This window comes from Argiope bruennichi, chromosome 10 (assembly GCF_947563725.1).
Source record: "Argiope bruennichi chromosome 10, qqArgBrue1.1, whole genome shotgun sequence".
NCBI lineage: Eukaryota > Metazoa > Arthropoda > Arachnida > Araneae > Araneidae > Argiope > Argiope bruennichi.
In genome coordinates, this window is record NC_079160.1 from 73,178,458 (window position 1) to 73,196,902 (window position 18,445).

Genomic DNA, 18,445 nt, shown 5'->3' on the forward strand with positions numbered 1-18,445 from the left:
TCAGGTTCTCAGAATTTGCATTTAGAATTGTTGATATTGAGATTAAAATCCAAATGAATAAGAAGAAAAAAAACTGATTTTGGAAGTTAGTGCATGAGGGGGTCACACGGCCGTCATTACCTAAGTTCCTTCGGATGGCTAAATCCATTCTACCCAAGGCCCAGATGATCCTCAATTTCAGCTATATAGGGTTATTATAGACCGATTGTGAGATTAGAGTTAGGTTTCAACTGATAATGTATCAAAATACATGACGTTTCAAATGATGACGTTTGAAGAAAAACGGAAACCCGCTTTTTTCTAACCGATTTGATTTCACATTTTACTCTACATTAATAATATAAAAATTATAATTAATCTAATAAAATTAAAAAATATAATCGTGCTTCAGAATTCTAATTCAACCAGGCATAATAGAAATAATAACATCCGAGAGTTTCTCTTTCAGGAATCTGCTTTAAAATAGCATTGTCCATTTCTGAATATATTCAATTTTTAATCTATAAATATCTTAATATTGGAAAAAAGTCTTTTTATTGATAAATCGATATTTGCCAAAATAAATGTAGCTTGAAAAACCATTTGTATCTCAATGATTCAAGTAGTTACTATTTATGAAAGATTTCACAACCTCCTTCAACCGTGCTATTTCTTTCCAGCCATTTTTTCCGAAGAATTTATAATCAAATAATTCAAAATACTCCTGTTTTATTACTTTTATGAATTATAACATTTAACTGTATAATTCATAATAATTAAGAACAAAATGTAGTTTCTAAAAACATTTATGTTGCGGAATTTCAATGTTTATAAATTTTTTGGAATTCTTTTTTCTTTTATATAAATTTAATACTTTATTTTGATATATGCATATTATTTACTGACTTAAAAAAGATCCATAATTATGCATTAAACGAGTCACTATTTGTCGATCCAATAATACAATATTCTATTTATATTTTATTTATTAATTTGTTTATGTTATAATATTCATAGCAAAAAGAATTTGTTATGTTATGTTACGTTTATCTTAAGTGTTAAATAGACACATAGCTCAATCTTGATGATAGAAAAGGTTTGGTCTTGTATTATAAAAGGTTTTTCTTTTGTTTCTTCCTTAACCCTCTCAATACCAATCCGACATAAAACTGTAAACTAGTTGACCCATTTTGTGCCAGTTTTTATGTCAAACGATTTATATTCTTTATCCTTTGATTTAAATCGAAATGGCCAGCCAATACAGAACTTGCGAGGGTTGGCCCGGTTAAAATCGAAGCCCGAGGGTAGCTCGGTTTTTCTATCTCTGTGCAGACTCAAGATTCTTTTGAGCTGTTATTACGTTTTTGCTATCACCAGAAAAATATGTTTTTATATACATTTCTGCTTTTAATTTAGGAGGTTTAATTTAGTTTAATAGAGACTAAATGGCAACATAATCTGAATAAAAATGATGAATAAAATAATAATTTTAATTTATTAATTCAGATTACATTTAATTTTATTAATGAATCTGGAACAAATAAATAATTTTTTAATTTGAAAAATTTCTAAGCTACTTTTCACAAATTACTTTTACTTACTTTACATCTCTCATCGTGCAATAATATAACCGCTTTTCTGCACTGTTTGAGCTCGTACTATATAGACCCGCCTTCCATTATTGTATTAAAGTTTTCATTCCGTGCTGTTGCATGGAGAAAGCCGCTTATACTTTTTTTATAGTCCTTCAAAGAGCAGATCACAAGTTCGATGCTTTTTTAAATCTGATAGGGCTTTTGTCAAAGGTTGTTTTTCACTAGAAGCGATCAAAAGTGTTTTCGCGTCCACCAGGTCTTCGAGTAGTGATCGGTCTGTTTTGAATGTATTGTAAGTATCCGGTGAAGGTTCCGCACGTCGATCCGTTGGACACGTAACCTCATTGAGCCTTTTTTGAGCCCTCATTGAGAGGGCTCAAAAAACCATAGAGCAAAAAAAGAGCTTTCTTGTTTTCTATCGCCAGTATTAAAAGGTGCCCGAAATAGGTAAAGATGACGGAACTTCAAAGAAAAATAGATCCATTGTATACATCTCGTATGAAACCATCAATGAGCTCGTAGTGTCTGAGAGATGTATTGAACTTATCTTCGCAATACCCAATTTGAAAAATCATTTGCTTTTCGCGGCGCTTGTCATAATGCGAAAATGTGTAACGGAAACGGTTCCAAAGCACAATTTTTTTTCTATATATAAAATGATATTTCGTTTTTATGAAACAATTTATCCTGGGGTTACTTTAAATTCTATGCATGTTTGTTTGGGTTCGTTCCTTTTGGAAAACACACAGTTTTACGTTAATCTCTATAAAATTCCAAAATTATATTACATTTTAAAATTATAAACTAAAACTTCCGAATAATAAAAATTATATTCGTTTTCATTCCATCTGACACTACATCTGTGAACAACATTTAGAACATTAGAGTCAATCGATTTCATTTTATATATATGTGTGTGTGTGTGTGAAAGAAATTCTGACGACCGTACATAAGATGCACGTCTTCTTTCTCACAGAGTATAATCTACTCCACCATGCAAAAATATTCTCTAACAGCAAAGAATCTTTTGAATCTTGCTTGATGCCATATAAATTCAATGAATTTCTTTGCAGACAATTTGGCATTGAAAATTAAATAAATCAATATTTTTCTTCCGGAAAATTTAATTTTATTTAAAGCTACTTCACTAAACTTGTACATCTGCTCTATAAATATTGGGTAAATAAAGAGTTTTTACTTTCTTCTTTTTAGCATTTCTTGTTTTTCCACCTATACTTTTAATTACCGGCCCCATACTGCCAAACAAAAAATTTTAAAATGTACTTTAAACTAGATCAAGAAATTAACACTTTTAACATTTTTAATTAATACTTTCCAAGGCTTAAAATTCTTTTAAATTCAAATATTCCAATCTCCTTTTCGATTTCCGATTCCTCTATTGTTCGAAATCTTCTAATTAAAAATGTATTTATATAAAGGAACGCAATAATAACTTGAAATATAAGAGTTTAACATCAAGATTTCTATTTTGTAGGATAACAAAAATCATTTTTGTTGTTGAAAAAATACATATTTTGAAATAGAAGGTATTCCTTTCTTTAAACAGAATATTACTTTAAATCACAATGAACAAATTAAGTATTCATGATAAATTTCCATTTACGCAGAGTATTTGTTTATTAACAGAAATTTTTTTCAAATATTCCCACGAGAAAATTTAATTCATTCTATGTAATGTATTAAAGATAATCGCAGTATTTTTATTTCTATAGTTGCGGCCAATAAAAATATAAAAAAGGCCTTGATTTGAAATTGTTTGTGTCTGGTATTTTTTTGCAGACGCCTAGTCTATTTTGACCTATTTTGCATTTCGAAATCTTACCTTTTTATGCTCGTTAATCTTCTTATAATTATTGTTATTGGATTTGAATGAAGCGAACTGTTTTGTGGCAATAACGACAGACCAAATTGATAATTAAATCTTATTTTTGCATTAAACTTTTTATTCTTTTAATTGTATTGATTGCATTCCTTTTTGATAGTGTTATTTCGAAGATTAAGTTGCACAATCCATAATTGATGCGAAACACTACAATTATGATGTCTATTCTATTTATTTGACTAAACAGAGCGCTTTGTTAACATAAAAAATAACAATAGCCTCGGGAAATGAATGAAGATAAAATTGTTTTGCAGTTATGAATCATTTTCAAAATAAATGTTTTTTTTTTACTTATGCTGTGACGAAATGTGCTTAGTTAAAGCAATTAACCAAAATGATTAACTTACTTCTCTTAAGATTTGTGAGTATCCAGTTACATTTCGATTACCTTTTTAACCAAAATTAATTGAATCTTGTTTCGTAGAATAATTGAAATGCTGTAATTTTAATCTTAGAATGCGAGCACACATGCATCTTCTATCTAAGTAAAAGAATCACACAAACCAATCTTGCTATTCTACTGTTACGTTTAATCTAATTTCAGTTGTTTACCAGAAGCTTTAATTTTTTTTTCAAACAATGAATTGAATTTTTTGGTTTTTCTGAAATGATTACTTGACGAAAAATTGAATCGATAATGGTTTTAAATATCACTTGACGTATTGACTTAGAAACATGAATATAAAGGGAAATTTCAGCTATACAAAATGGTACGGGTATATAAATTCGAAAAATATATTCTATTGACTTTGTAAAAAAAAAAAAAATGTTAACATTGTTACAGTCACCAATATTTTTCTTTCCTTTATTTAATACAACGTGTGAAGAAAAAAAAATGTCATTTCCCTTCCCATTCTCATCAATCCGTGCCAAATCGGTCAAGGCCTTGAACGCCGCGAGCGCTCAGATTTTTATTTTCAGAGTTCCGCTTATGAGAGTAGTGTGCTTCTTAGTGTAGTAAGGAAAATCGGCTACTTTGTAGTATTAATCGCATGCCTTTGGCGAACAATAATTGCGAAAAGTCTTATTAGCATGAAATTTTTGGCACTATTTTGGCGATTAATTATTAAAATGTGGATGATACATGAATATCACCAAAATTGTATATGTATATTGCACAACTTTTTAACGGGCAACAAATTTTGACACAGAATTACATTACACTTGACTATAATTACAAGATAGCATGTCAAATTTCATTTATTTAAATATTTGCGTTTTTTTTAGTTGTCGTGTTTATAAGTATTTCAAAATACAGACCGATATATTGTTAACATTTTGGCGGATTTCATTCAAAATTCAATAAAAACATAACACTTTTCATACTAAAACTGTACAGTACATTTCCTTTTTCTAAGTTGAATTTTGAAGTAATCGCGTTCACATGCGAGCGAAAGTACAGAATCTATATCGGATTTGGTTCTAAATTTGATAGATAACTGCACTTTAGATATTGGGTCTATGTTCCAAATTTCATCTATCTACCATACATTAACCGTGTCAACATTAACAGATAGAATTCTTTTATATGGATTTCGTTGAAAATTTCAGAGAAGTCTACAAATTTGATGTAATGACGAAATACTAGATTTCATATATATAGCTGAAAGTGATTTTGAGCTATCGTGTGAACAAACAGATATAATTCCAAAAATGTTTTTCGAATTCATGGGTATCTGAAATTTCAGAACTTGAAAATTGGAATTGGCTATTATCTTTTATTTATATTTCACCAAATATGAAATAAAATTTTTCCAGATTCATATACTATAAAAAGTTTTGATAGCCATTGAAATTTTAAAATTATTATTATTATAAATTAAGATGATAACAAATATATAAACAACTGTAAAAGAAAGAAGTTTATCAAACTCTATCTGCATTAAAGTACCACTTCATAAATTTTTACTTTCTGATATACTAAGTATACAAAGAAAAAGTACTGTAGCCGTCAAAAAGTTCGAATTCAAGATTTTTATGAATTTCCATGTTTTAGATATCCCTGAATTTAAAAATTTTATTACCAAATTTATAAATCAAATCTCTCTAATGGTTGGCTGTCTGTAGTTCTGAACTATCGCATTCACGTAAAAGCAAAAACTCAAAAATGCAGTCAATAAATAAAATTTGGTTTGTGATCTTGTTACTATAATTATAAATCTATATCAAATTTTGGGTTCAATTGGTCAGAAAAATGTGTTTAAAATACAAATTGGATTTCCGAATACTTTTTTACCAACTGAATGCCTATAATTAATAACTAAAGATCATGTAATAAATTCTAAAATTGCTAGATTCGCGTCAAAAATAAATATTTCGAAATTATTGTTTGCCAATGTCATCCACGATGTTCTCGATCTTACTCCCTGTCCACTATTTTAATCGTGGAGAGAAGAATTATGTCTTTATGAGAAAGTGTGTGTGGAAGTTTTAGAAAAACCACTCCTGTTGTTTTCAATAAAGTGTTGAACAATGTATTAACACAACAATAACTTTTGCGATTGGAGTAAATGAAGGAAGTGACACTATATTGAGATAGTACTTGGAAATTACTATGCAAAAGGTTTTAAATTTTTCAGTTAAATTGTTTTGTTTTTTAATAAAGACAAGGAATCTATTATTAAGTATTATCTTAAATATATATTTAAAAAAATAAATTTTATATATATATATATATATATATATATATATAGTAGGAGTTTTTGCATAATTTAAAAATGTTTTTGCAATAAATAACTATTTTTTGCATTTAAGTGTGTTTATTAAAAGAATCTCTCCTAATGTAACTATCCTATCCGGTCTGATATCTTCAGAACTATTGAAAGACTACTATAAAATAAAATGGGTTAGACCAAAAAATAAAAAAAGACGCGTTTGTTATATGGTTTACATCAAATCCTTGTGTAACTTGAAGGTTGTCTGACGAAAGAGTTAAATTAAGTTAGTTACGTCACGATTGTTGCTTTTCAATCTCCAGTTCAGCTTGCCATAGCTTGACACCAAACATCTTTCAGATTAACCATAGCAGACATCTTTTAAAAGAGTGCATTTTTTAACTATACCATGCATAGACGTCTCAAAAAACTATTATTCCTAAGAAAATATAAAAATTCCAAGTAGGCTAAAAAGAATAATTGTTACTTAATAGCAGGCTTAAATAGATGATGAGCTTGTTTGTTTATTGTCCTGTTTTATTGTTAGTGGATATTTTGATTCCTATTCAGATGCCAATGAATATTATCATAGAGCAATTGTTTTCGTTTTAAAGGAAATGAACAACTTCAGAATACATATTTTATATTTTAAAATGATGGTACGCAATTTTTAAAGTTAAAGAAATATTCCATGAAGCTGTTTGTATCAAAATTTACACCAAATATTTCTAAGAGATTATTTAATTTTCCAAATTGTGTATCCGATTCTCTGTCCTGTACTGGAAACAACACACAAGTAAATACTATACTACAGTCCCGTAAAATTTTGTAGTAACATTTATGGATTTTCAACTTTCTTTTAAATATTCAAATCATTAAGCGTGAACTTCCTTTTAAATATCATTGAATGGTTTAATTTACTAAGATTAATGTGCAGGTGTGAATCTACACTAATATTATTCTGAACTTAGTGAACTGCAGTCAGAAGACGAGGACGACGCATGATTTTTACCCTTTCATCAAACTTTTGCACTACATCAGCAGGAAGATTTAAATCTGGTAGAAGTGTCATGTCAAGACGTTTCTTAGAAAATGTTCAATCTTGACATGTGTTTAATAATACAAAGTGCAAAATATTTACATCAAAAGAAGTATGAAAGGATTCCATGGCCAAATTTTAATTTTTGAACGATGATATGATATGACTTTTGGATACTTTTGCTTCATATATCGAAAATTACTGTAAAAATTGTGATATGACAATGAGATGTCGCAGTTAGATCACCACTATGTATGTAATTCGTTTGACGAAAAAAATTAAAGATCTTTTTACTAATGAGTTAGGGAAAATATCCAATTTAGTTGCGTCGAAATTCGCTATACAGAAAAAAAGGAATAACGCAGAAACTTTTAGAATTTTTTTCTTCTTTTTTTAGTTGTTGCCTCTACCATAGCAATTTAGAAACAATGTTAAAAATCAGATAGAAATAACAAAAATAAAAGGCTTTTACTAGAATATTTCTCGAAACAAGTGAAAAAATTAGAAAATCGTAGAACCAAAAAACATTTGGAATAACAACAACAGGAAATTGCCAATTATCAGTTTCGTAATTCAAACCTCAAATTAAATTCAAGAGATTGATTCAAAAGATTTTGTTACTTTAATTCAATGCTCAGGCTGCGCGATTTAAACGCAGACTTGAATATCATGAATTATTGAACGATTTCTTTCTGTGTTTCCTGGCTTAAATAAATAAATTGGTAATTTAAGAAGATTAACGGATTTACTTTACTGTTAAAGAAAATCAAAGGTCAAGTTCTTCCTCCTTTTTCGTTCTTGAGTAGAAGTGTCGTAGAGATTTCAAAAATAACGTTAAGGAAGATTTTTAACAATCAGATAATTTTATAATTTTGTTATCAGGAAATAAAAATTTATGATTTCTGCAATTTTATAGAATTTTAACAATAACAAAAATTATTTCTTTTCTTGGATATGTAAAAAAAAAGTATGGTAATGATCAAAAAATTGGATTGACATATTTTGATGAATTCATGCATTTCCGATCTCTCTGAGTGGAAAAGAACATTTTCTTCCAATTATACGTGTTTGCCGGTTTGTCCGAAAACGATAACTCAAAAAAATGTTGTTGTTGTTTCTTATGGCACTTGCCACGGACAAGTCCGCTGTTACGAAGACAGCGATTTAACCTGAGAGGGAGCGTCTTTTGTTTTTATAGTAGCACCAACGAGGGCCAAGAGTACGACTTTGTTACTCACGCATCACTCATTCGCTTGCACAACCCCTTTTTACAGGAGGGCACATTCACACATCTCACAGATAGAACAACGGAAGAACAACCATGCCAAAACCGGGACTCGAACTCAGGACGCCCAGATCCCGGGGAAGACGCGCTACCCCTATGCCAGGAAGACGGCCAAAAAAATGTAAAAAGCGTAAAGAAAATACAATATGTTTCATGCACCAAAGTTTTTAGTAATATCAAAATGTTACTAAAAACTTAGGTGCATTTGATTTTCCATGCCAAAATTTTATTTTCCTGTCTAATTTTGGACTAAATTCGCTGGCGGGAAATGAATCTATTCATTCTTTGGGTACGTAGTAACTATAACTGAAAACGATACTTGTAAGATGGGTGAAATTAGGCACATCTTATTACCATCAGAATTGTAGAGTTGTATCAGTTTTTGAAGCAAATATTGATACAAAGAATATCGAAACTTTTGGCAAAAGCCATCATCGGATATCCTTTTGGTATATTGAGGATATTGAACATAATACATAAACCAGTGGGAATGGCCTCCCAAAACTTTTTCGCTCACTTTTTTAAAAAGTTGTCGTCCTCCTCATTCCCATATAAAAGTGTGGGCTTTGGACAAAGCTGTGAATGCTTTTAGTGCTCAAATATTTATTTTTAAAATCCCTCACGTGAGATTTGTGTGCTTCGTATTAATATGAAAACTGATACTTGAAAATTATTACCTGCATGCAATTGGCGAACAATAGCTACGAAAGAGCCAATGAACGCACGATCTTTGGTGATTAATCGCTTGGAGGGATCAATAAAAAAATACTAGTAATCCCAAATCTGCTTTTGCTCGCCTTTTTTCTGTCTGATTGAAATCAAAATCATACACAGAACTACATTTCTGGAGAAGTTCACATACCAAATTTTATATATTAAGTCATTATATTTTTGAGCTATTGCGTTTGCATGAATGTGATAGTATAGGTTTAGAGACGCTCACCACTTTTACAAATGCATTTCAGAATTTGATATGGATTAACACTTTGGATGCTAAAACTGTGAATTACATTTCATTTATTTATTATGTTATGTTTTTGAATAATCACGTTTGCTTGCTTGCAAAAAAAAAACAGACAGACAGAAAACAAATGTTTTAACGGATTTAGTAAGAAATTTGATACAAATCTACGCCTTAGCTGCTTATTCTATATAATTAATTTTTACCTATATAGCTCTTTTCGTTTTGTAATTATTGTATTTATTTTTATTCGAACAGCCGGACAAATTCCGAATAGATTTTTTTTTAAAATTGTGTCGGGAGAAAAATCCGATTTTTTTTTTTTTACAGACACAGACAGACAGGCAGACTTGGTTCCAAAAATGTGTTTCCCTAACTCAGAGAGGTTTGAAACGTGGATATTCAAAGGCCTAAGTTAGTTAAGCACTAAGCCTAGTTAAATTTTGTGACTATACCATTAAGTGTTGTTAATGTAATATTCAGTTCCATAGTATTTAATTTTATGAAAGATTTTGTTTTTATAACAATAATAAACCCAAGATATTAAGATATATTAAAATCAAAAGCCGCTCATAATTTCTAAAATAATAGGTACTTCAGAAATTAATTAACAAAAATTTAAGACAAAGACAAGATTTCGATTTAAAACATTTTATTTCTCCATCACATAAACTGATTTTTGTTGCTTCATGTTCTCATCATATTTTCATAAAATATATACAAATAGAATGCTTTATTATTTTCCATAATAAATTATTCTTTCTAACAAAAACATGTACTTCTCTTTACAAAAGTGGTTTAATGATGAAAATTGTTTTACAAATATTGACTTGAAATAAATTTCTTATTAATATTTACCAGTCGAGGCACAGAATTCATTTTTAAAGGCTTAATATGAATTACAAAAAAAAAATGGAATAAAACCGTATGAAATGGCAGTTCTTTAAATAAAAGCTCTAAATAACAGACTAAATGTAGCTTAAAATATCTATTTTGTACTAAATATACATTTTTTATTACAAAATTGGTATATTTGTTAATAAAGCGAGTATTCTTATTCAGTATTCTTTACAAATTTCTAAATGGTTTAAAGCATTGTAAGACTAACTAATGGGTAAAAAGATTTCAATTCTATTCATTGGCTACTTTTTTAGCCAGCAAACTCGGTGTAAGCTTCAGCAAAAAATGACTCACTCATACTGGGCGGATTGCTGGAAATTTCTCTTTTTTCCCAACAATATTAAAATGGGACTCGCTTCTCTCAGTATATCAACCCAGCACGATTCATAAAAGCTAAAGCAGACTAACTCTAGATGGTTCCAAAATGCTCGGGTTAGCACTGATCATAAATTGCTACTCTTCTTCTTTATCACGTGTCTTTGATTCTAAATGCCAGAGCAATGGAATTAGAACAATCAGATCCTTTTTTGTGCTTCCATAGATTACTAAATAGCACAATAGCGATTATAATCTATTATAAAACAGTCTAGATTTTCTTATTTAAATATATTAACACCAACATACAAAATATTTTTTTCAACAACTGTAAATAAACTCACAATAAATTTTAATACATAAGAATATTTTATTGTTTTTCTTAAACGTAAAGAACCTAAAGGGTGTCCCAAAATTAATGTAAGATTTGAATTAGCCACCATTCGTGCAATAAAGTGTTGACAACCCTATTAAAAAAACCATTTGACAGCTGATAGCTTAAGGTTAATAAAAAAGGACAGTTTCACGATAAGACAATGTGTTAACGCAAGATCTAAATTAAATAAAACAGTTTTTTTACTTTAAACTGTTATATTTTTATTGAATCGTAAAGTATATAGTATACGGTTATGTAAGGAATAACACATAGGGCAAATGGCTTCCACAGCTTTGCTGGCACATACGCCCTCTTTTAACCAAATTTTCCTTGACCATTGAACATAAATGTGGCTGAATTTTGTTAATGCTAATTTGGATTTCCTTCTTCAACGCGCGCGTGCTTATCGGTTTATTGGCATAGACCTTTGACTTCAAATAACCACATAAAAAGAAATCCAGTGTTGTTAAATCATACGTTCAAGAAGGATCAATTCTCAAATTTTCTAAGTGCGAGCGCCATACTTTCATTATTTCTGAAATATTGTTCAACAATGAAAACACGCTGATTTTATCATGTAACGCTCCATTCTAACTAAACCTAAACTATCAGCTGTCAAATTGGTTTTTTTAAAGGGTTGCCTACACTTTATTGCACGAATGTCGGCAAATTCAATTCTTGCGTTAATTTTGAGACGCCCTTTACATTCAAAACATATTAAGACGTTGAAATTCCACAAATATCCAGATAAGTTTCATCCTGAAGGAAAATACATATGTGCATCATTAAAACAAAGGTCTCAAGATCTTAAAAAAAAAAAAAAGGATTTAGTTTCAAAACTAGAATAAAATATTTTGGACTAATAGTTCTGCCTGAAGATAAACTCTAATTTTTTTTTCTATAGCCATTTTATCGTTAGTTATAGTAACAACGAAAATTTCAATTGAAAAAACCCTAAACCTCTCACGAAATGTGTGTAATTATCAACATACTTTTGGTACCTGTCATGCTGTTGTGTTTCTGAAAGCTAATCCGCTCTGACGGACTAGATGTTCGGAATTAGCTGGCGAAGACAGATTAATTTAGCTGAACTGCAAAAAGAGCCTTAAGCTTATCAGCTGATATGGAGATTAACTCATGGATCTGACGGTCAAAAAAAAGTTTCTTTTTAAAGATTGGCAGTGAGCTTGAAAGTGGGAAAAAACTAAGCAGTTATAAATAGACTTTGTGAATTTTTGCCCTTTTATATATTTATAGTATATGCGTTCTTATTTAATCTGAATTACTTCATGTTTGTAATGACGGAATTTTGCAATCGATTCTTCATTTGTTTTTGAATGATAAAGAATTTTGTTTTATTTTTTGCTGCTATTTAAAGACACAAGATCCAGATGTGGCTATAATCCGTGAAATAAAAGATAAAATCTAGAATGTTATATTAAAAAGATATAATTCTAATTTTTAATTAGTGATGGAAAAAAATTAAAAGCTCAAAATGAAAACTCATAATGCCAATCTCAATTTTTAATAAAAAATGAAAGTGTGTTTGTGTTTGCGTGTATGTGCTGGCATACTATAAACCAGATTGTTTAACCAAGAGCTATCAAACTTAGCACTTACATACTTTAGAGGGTGGAAATCAAGGCGATTTTTTTGAAATTTTAATTAGAATTTTCATTATCAAAAATTAAGTTAAAAATTAAAATTTTAAACTTTAAAAAATTATCTTTTTAATGGTACCAATGTTGTGACCTATAAATTAAGTTTTTATTTTTTATGAATTTTTTTAAAAAATTATTTAACTATATTTTCCAATAATTTATTTCGCATAAAATAAAAATAAAATTTAACCTGCACGAGCACGTTACGCGGGCTGTTTATTGCCAACATGAACCCTCTCAATGGAATAGGGTTCTATGACGTCATACCGCCAATAAAAATTTGAGTGTTTGGATAATCTGTTTCAAACATTTTTTTTCGGCAATGTAACTTCACACTATGTTTCTCATGCGCACTGTATCGTCGTAAGTCATATCATTGACTCTCCGACCCGCCCGAAGACACACGGATAACAAATACTGAATGACCTGACAGCAGCAACAGCAACACTGACGAGAACTGTGGTTGAGTCCTAATAGCCATCACCCTCCACGGTACAACCCTTCCCTAAAGAAGTACGTCACGTCATCGATGAGAGGAGCCAAACCCTTACCTTTTCAAGCACCCTCCAGAGTAGCGAGATCCATCCACCATGATTGAAGGATCTCATCCTCATTTCTAGATGCTCACCCAGGGGGGAACTGTATTGTAATCAACAGTTTTTTTTTCCCTTCACCTTCAGCAACGGAGAAAAATCATTCTAAAATAATAAAAAAAAACGATTTAAATTTTATTGTACAAATGCAATGTATTCTTAAAAAGTTATGCAAGAAGATCTTTTTAAGTTGTCACAATTATGGAAAAAATTTTCATGACAACTAGGTTAGTATCATTATAAAGACGATTTTAATACTTTAAAATGGTATAAAAACCAGTTTTTGCTATAATATTTTTGAAAATTATCACAAGAAAATAAAATTTGATTGAAATCTAAATCATATTGCATTTATTATTTTTCTACAGATCTACAGAATATGAAAAAAACATACCATTTTTTAATCTCATTTCAAAATAAAGCTACGGAAATCCTTTTCAAATGGTTGCAATGTTTAAAATTTTGAACATTTTGAAATCGTTCTGAATGATTTTTTGCCTTCATCTTCTACAGCAATAAAGGTTTTTGATAATGCAGTGACCCAGTGGAAGAGTGAAAGAAAAAGAAGGAATTTTGTTTATCTAAATAGTAACAGTAATATTTATCAAAATATTATTTTTTACTTTTACTACTTCATAAATTCAGAATCAAATTTGTTAAAAAATTTTATACGACTGCATTAACTTATATTTTTAACAAAATTATTTGCAAATCTGCCTTTTATTTTTGATTGTCTCAGACGATGCCAAACATTGCATAATAAAATGTTAAACAATAAATATATTTAAACTTAAATCACTGCTAAATAAAAAATAAAGAATTAATTATTTGTATAACTTAATCGTCTGCTCATTTACACAACTGAAATAAATGCTATCAGTTTCATAAAAATAATTTTTTTTGGCAACATTCATGTTAAAGTTTTATTCGAATATATTCTAAGATTTTTTTTTCCTTCTCTTCAAGGATTTCCGCAAAAACAAAAGCATATTTTATGATAACTATAAAAAATTGTGAATATATTTGTATACAGATTTTTCTAACGGCAAAAAATGGCAAAATATTCTGCAACTATTTGTGTTTTGAAAATATAAAAATCAGAGTTTATTTTATTTGAATTAGATTACGCATAATTTCTGTTTAATGAATGGAGGTAGTACAATAGAATTCGAAGCTTATAAGGTAAGTTTGATAATTCTTATTTTCTGAAAAACATAAAATTCGTTTTTCGAAATAGTATTTTGGTTTAAAATTTGCTGTACTTTTCAACCATCCAGGAACATTTTCGAACCTCTATAAGCTATTATAATCTTTGTTCAATTGTTATATAATTTAAAACTGACAACCATTTCAAATTTTACAGAAATTTGTTCCAATATTTTATGGATTTATTTGTTCCAAGATTTCTTAGCAAAGTGGAAATCCTTTTTAGAAAATGTCATATTTTACCAAATTATAATGGATATATTTTTAAAAATTAATTCATGAATTTAACTTTTTCAATATTAGTAACACCTTTTTGAGAAAGAATGAAATTTTTTTTTAAACTCATGTATTTAAGTCAATATATTTATGCTGATCTGTTGATATTTTACATTTTATTAACAACTAAAGTATTTCGTAAGAATAAGTAATTATATATCCGAATACATTGTAAGATCTCATTGCCTAAAAAAAACTCTGAAATAAAAAATATAAAATAGTCGTAAAAACAATTTAATGTAAAACACCTCACCATTTTACCAAATAATTGCAATGCATAATTTTTCTTTGGTTTCTTTAATCATTCTTTATTATGTATTTGTTTATCTTTTTAAAATTTAACATAACTTTATGTTTTTTAACATTTAATTTAACTTTATGTTATTATAATTAATGTCGATATAGAGTTGCACTTAAGTAAGCATTCTGAAATCTTTGAACTCCGATAGAAAAAAATTGTAAGCGGTTTTTTTCCTTTTGTTTTTGTTTGAATCTTTTGTTTAATTGAGTTCATTAATTATTTTGTTTTTTAAATCAAATTATATGCCTCAAACCCTTTAAAAAACCCAATTTCAATCTCTTAAAATATAAATATTTAGCCGAAAAAAATCGGAACATTTATATTTTAACTGCTGTTTTAAAAAAAAGAAAGGGCATTCGTTAATCTCAAACAAACATCATCATTTATGTACATCATATTATGTACAAAAATTTGAAATAATTATTACCTAGATTAGTAGTTAGATATATTTTCATTATGTAGAACTTTTTAAAATACTTTAAATAAAGTTATTTTTATGTGGGAGAAAAAGAACTTCGATTGATAATTTATAGAATTCAAGCTTTAAAAATAAATGTTTAATGCTTCATAGAATAATTTTCAGTGTTAATGTCATACATTTGTAAAGACATTAATAATGCTGGAAATTTAATTCAATTATATTAACTGAAAACCCTCAAGAGAATCAAGTTAAGATCCTGATGAAATATTGTGTCTTGCACTAAAGTTGAATCGTCCAAATACTTTTACTTATTAATTTATAGCGGTACTGCATCAATAGTCATTTATTTACCTGTGAAAGAATGAAATTGTCATTTTCAAGATCATCTAATAATGCGACAAATAAAACATTTTTGCCGTTTCTTTGAAATTACTTCTATTTACCTCATCAATTCCTGAGTCTTTTAAAAGGCGATGTAATCTTTTACACTTTCTTTTATTAAAACTTCCAGGTGCTTTTAATATCTTTACTTTAAATAACATCTTCAAAATGATTCGTTTCTAGCACATTTCGTCTCATCGTAAGATTCAATACGAAATTACTGTTTTAATATTTTTAATCTTTAAAATTGCAATAAATTTGCGAGATCGCAAATTAAGTCTGGAATACAAGTAATTTCGTTTTTAAAGCCTAATAAATATAAAATATTTTTGCATTTTCTAAAATACCATTCTTAATCGGTAGAAATCGAAATAAAAATGATAGATATCATTTTGTTTTATTAACGAGTGTTATTTTGAAAGTTCTAAGCAAAACTATAAGGAAACAGGTACAATGTGTATTCCTTTTATTTTGTTCTGAATGCTAAACAAAAAAGTAAACGGTCTTTTTGCCCTAGATTTGAGTTGCATTCAAATTCAGAGTAAGATTTCCAAATTCAAAGTCAAGATGAACTTGATGTAATCTGTAATAATTCCTTGAATTATAAATGTTTTGATTGTGGAAAATCTACTTTAAATAGTTACGTGAAATGTTTTAATTACTTCTACTATTCTTTAAGTACTTCTTTTTTAATTTTGTGCTATGCATTTCAACAACGTTATGGTTTAGTTTTTACGCAGATCGAGTATTAATACAACAAATTATTTATTAGTAATTTATTGTATTAGTATTTCTACTATTTACAATAGTAATAATAATTTATTGTACTTAATAAAGTAATGATACAATAAATTTTTAATATTAATAACCAGTTGCCGAATACTAGCTTTCCTGCTGTTAAACTTTTCATATGGAATGCATTTATTTTAAATTTCAGTTTGTTATTTTATACCGAAAAATGCAAACTTAATGGAATCGATCAATCTATTCCTAATAACTGCAAAGAAAAAATGGTGCATACTATGAAATAAAAGTGCAAGTGCAAATTCTATTTTGGTATTAGTGTTTAAAGAAAGCAGATTCTTATCTTAAGCAATTTCCTTCTTAATTTATGGTCTTTCTTAATTTATGGCAATTTCTTGTCGTATAATGATTTCAATATTGACAAAAATTCAGAATTGTATGATTTTATAAAACGATAAAATTAATTCAAATTCTAATAAAAATATCGTTTTAAATTATGAATCAAAATAATTTTTTTAATTATTAAATTTAGAAAAAAAAAAGTTGCTCATAAGCAAAATTGGTATCACTATAAAAGATAATTCTTCTCTTTTTCAAAATAAAATAAAAGTCTTTTTCTTTTATGAAATAATTTCATTGAATTAAAATGACTTTTCGTTGTCTGTTGCTAATCCTTCAAAAATTTGGTAAATATCTCCCGCCCATGATTTTTTTTAAATTCGTATTTTTGTAAAATGTTAATTTTAAAAATTATTTTTACTGTTATCTTTAAGCCTCTCTTGACAGAAACATTCTTTTCTACTCATTCAAAAGCGTTGCCGTTATATGTGTTTGTAAATTTCTTAAAAATTATTCGAAAAAAGCAAATTAGGATTATTTTCCAAAATTTCTTGATTATAAAGATTATATACTATATTAAAAATACACGTTCCAAAATGAAATCTTATTTTCTACATTTAAATGTTATTTAATCTAAAGAATTGTTCCTTTAAACGATTAAAAGAGAAAAATTATTTGGAAGAAAAGTATTTGGAAATGTATTTCTGCCAGTAACAAGGCTGAATTAATTTTGAATAGCCATATGATACTTTATATCTCAGAGAAAAAGGTAAATTTATCCTTTCCATGAGCTTCTTGTCAATTGCAGATGAAATTTTGTTATTCATGCTTTTAAGTAGACATCTTGCATAACATTAAAATATATTTTATTCATAAATCATAAAGCTATTATCAGAAAATATTTTCCTTTAGTGAAATTCATTTGTTGACCTTGATAAATAGGAAAATTCGAAAATTAAAATAAATATATGTATAATTATTTATATAAAAATAAAAACAAGGAAATAATATAAAAATTAGGAAAAAAGAAATGCCAAAGCCAGATATGTAAAAAAATATATTCGTTTATATAAATCGCAAATTCTGATTTTTTTGTTCCAACTATCTTTTACCCGATGGCTAGTGCTTATTTTACTCAAAGAAATCAATGACATATTTCTGTACTATAATACCCATAACTTCTATGTAGCCATAGAAAATATTTTTCAAATTACTGATATTGAATAGGTAGTATAATTTGTCATAAGAAATCCCTTTTGCATGAATTTCATTATTGGAATAACTAAGAAACTAGGAGAATCTTATTTTTCTATTGAGCATATTATTCTATTTGTTTCAACATAATCAACATTTTCAACCACCAAAAGAATTTCACAATTAAACTTTTGGAACGACATTTGATATTTCCAATTATAGATCTCCTAATTTTATCTGAAATACCCCTAAGCAGCCATCATTTCCTACTTTCCAATTCCATTAAAATTCTTTAAGCTCTTTGAATCTAAGAATAATTAGA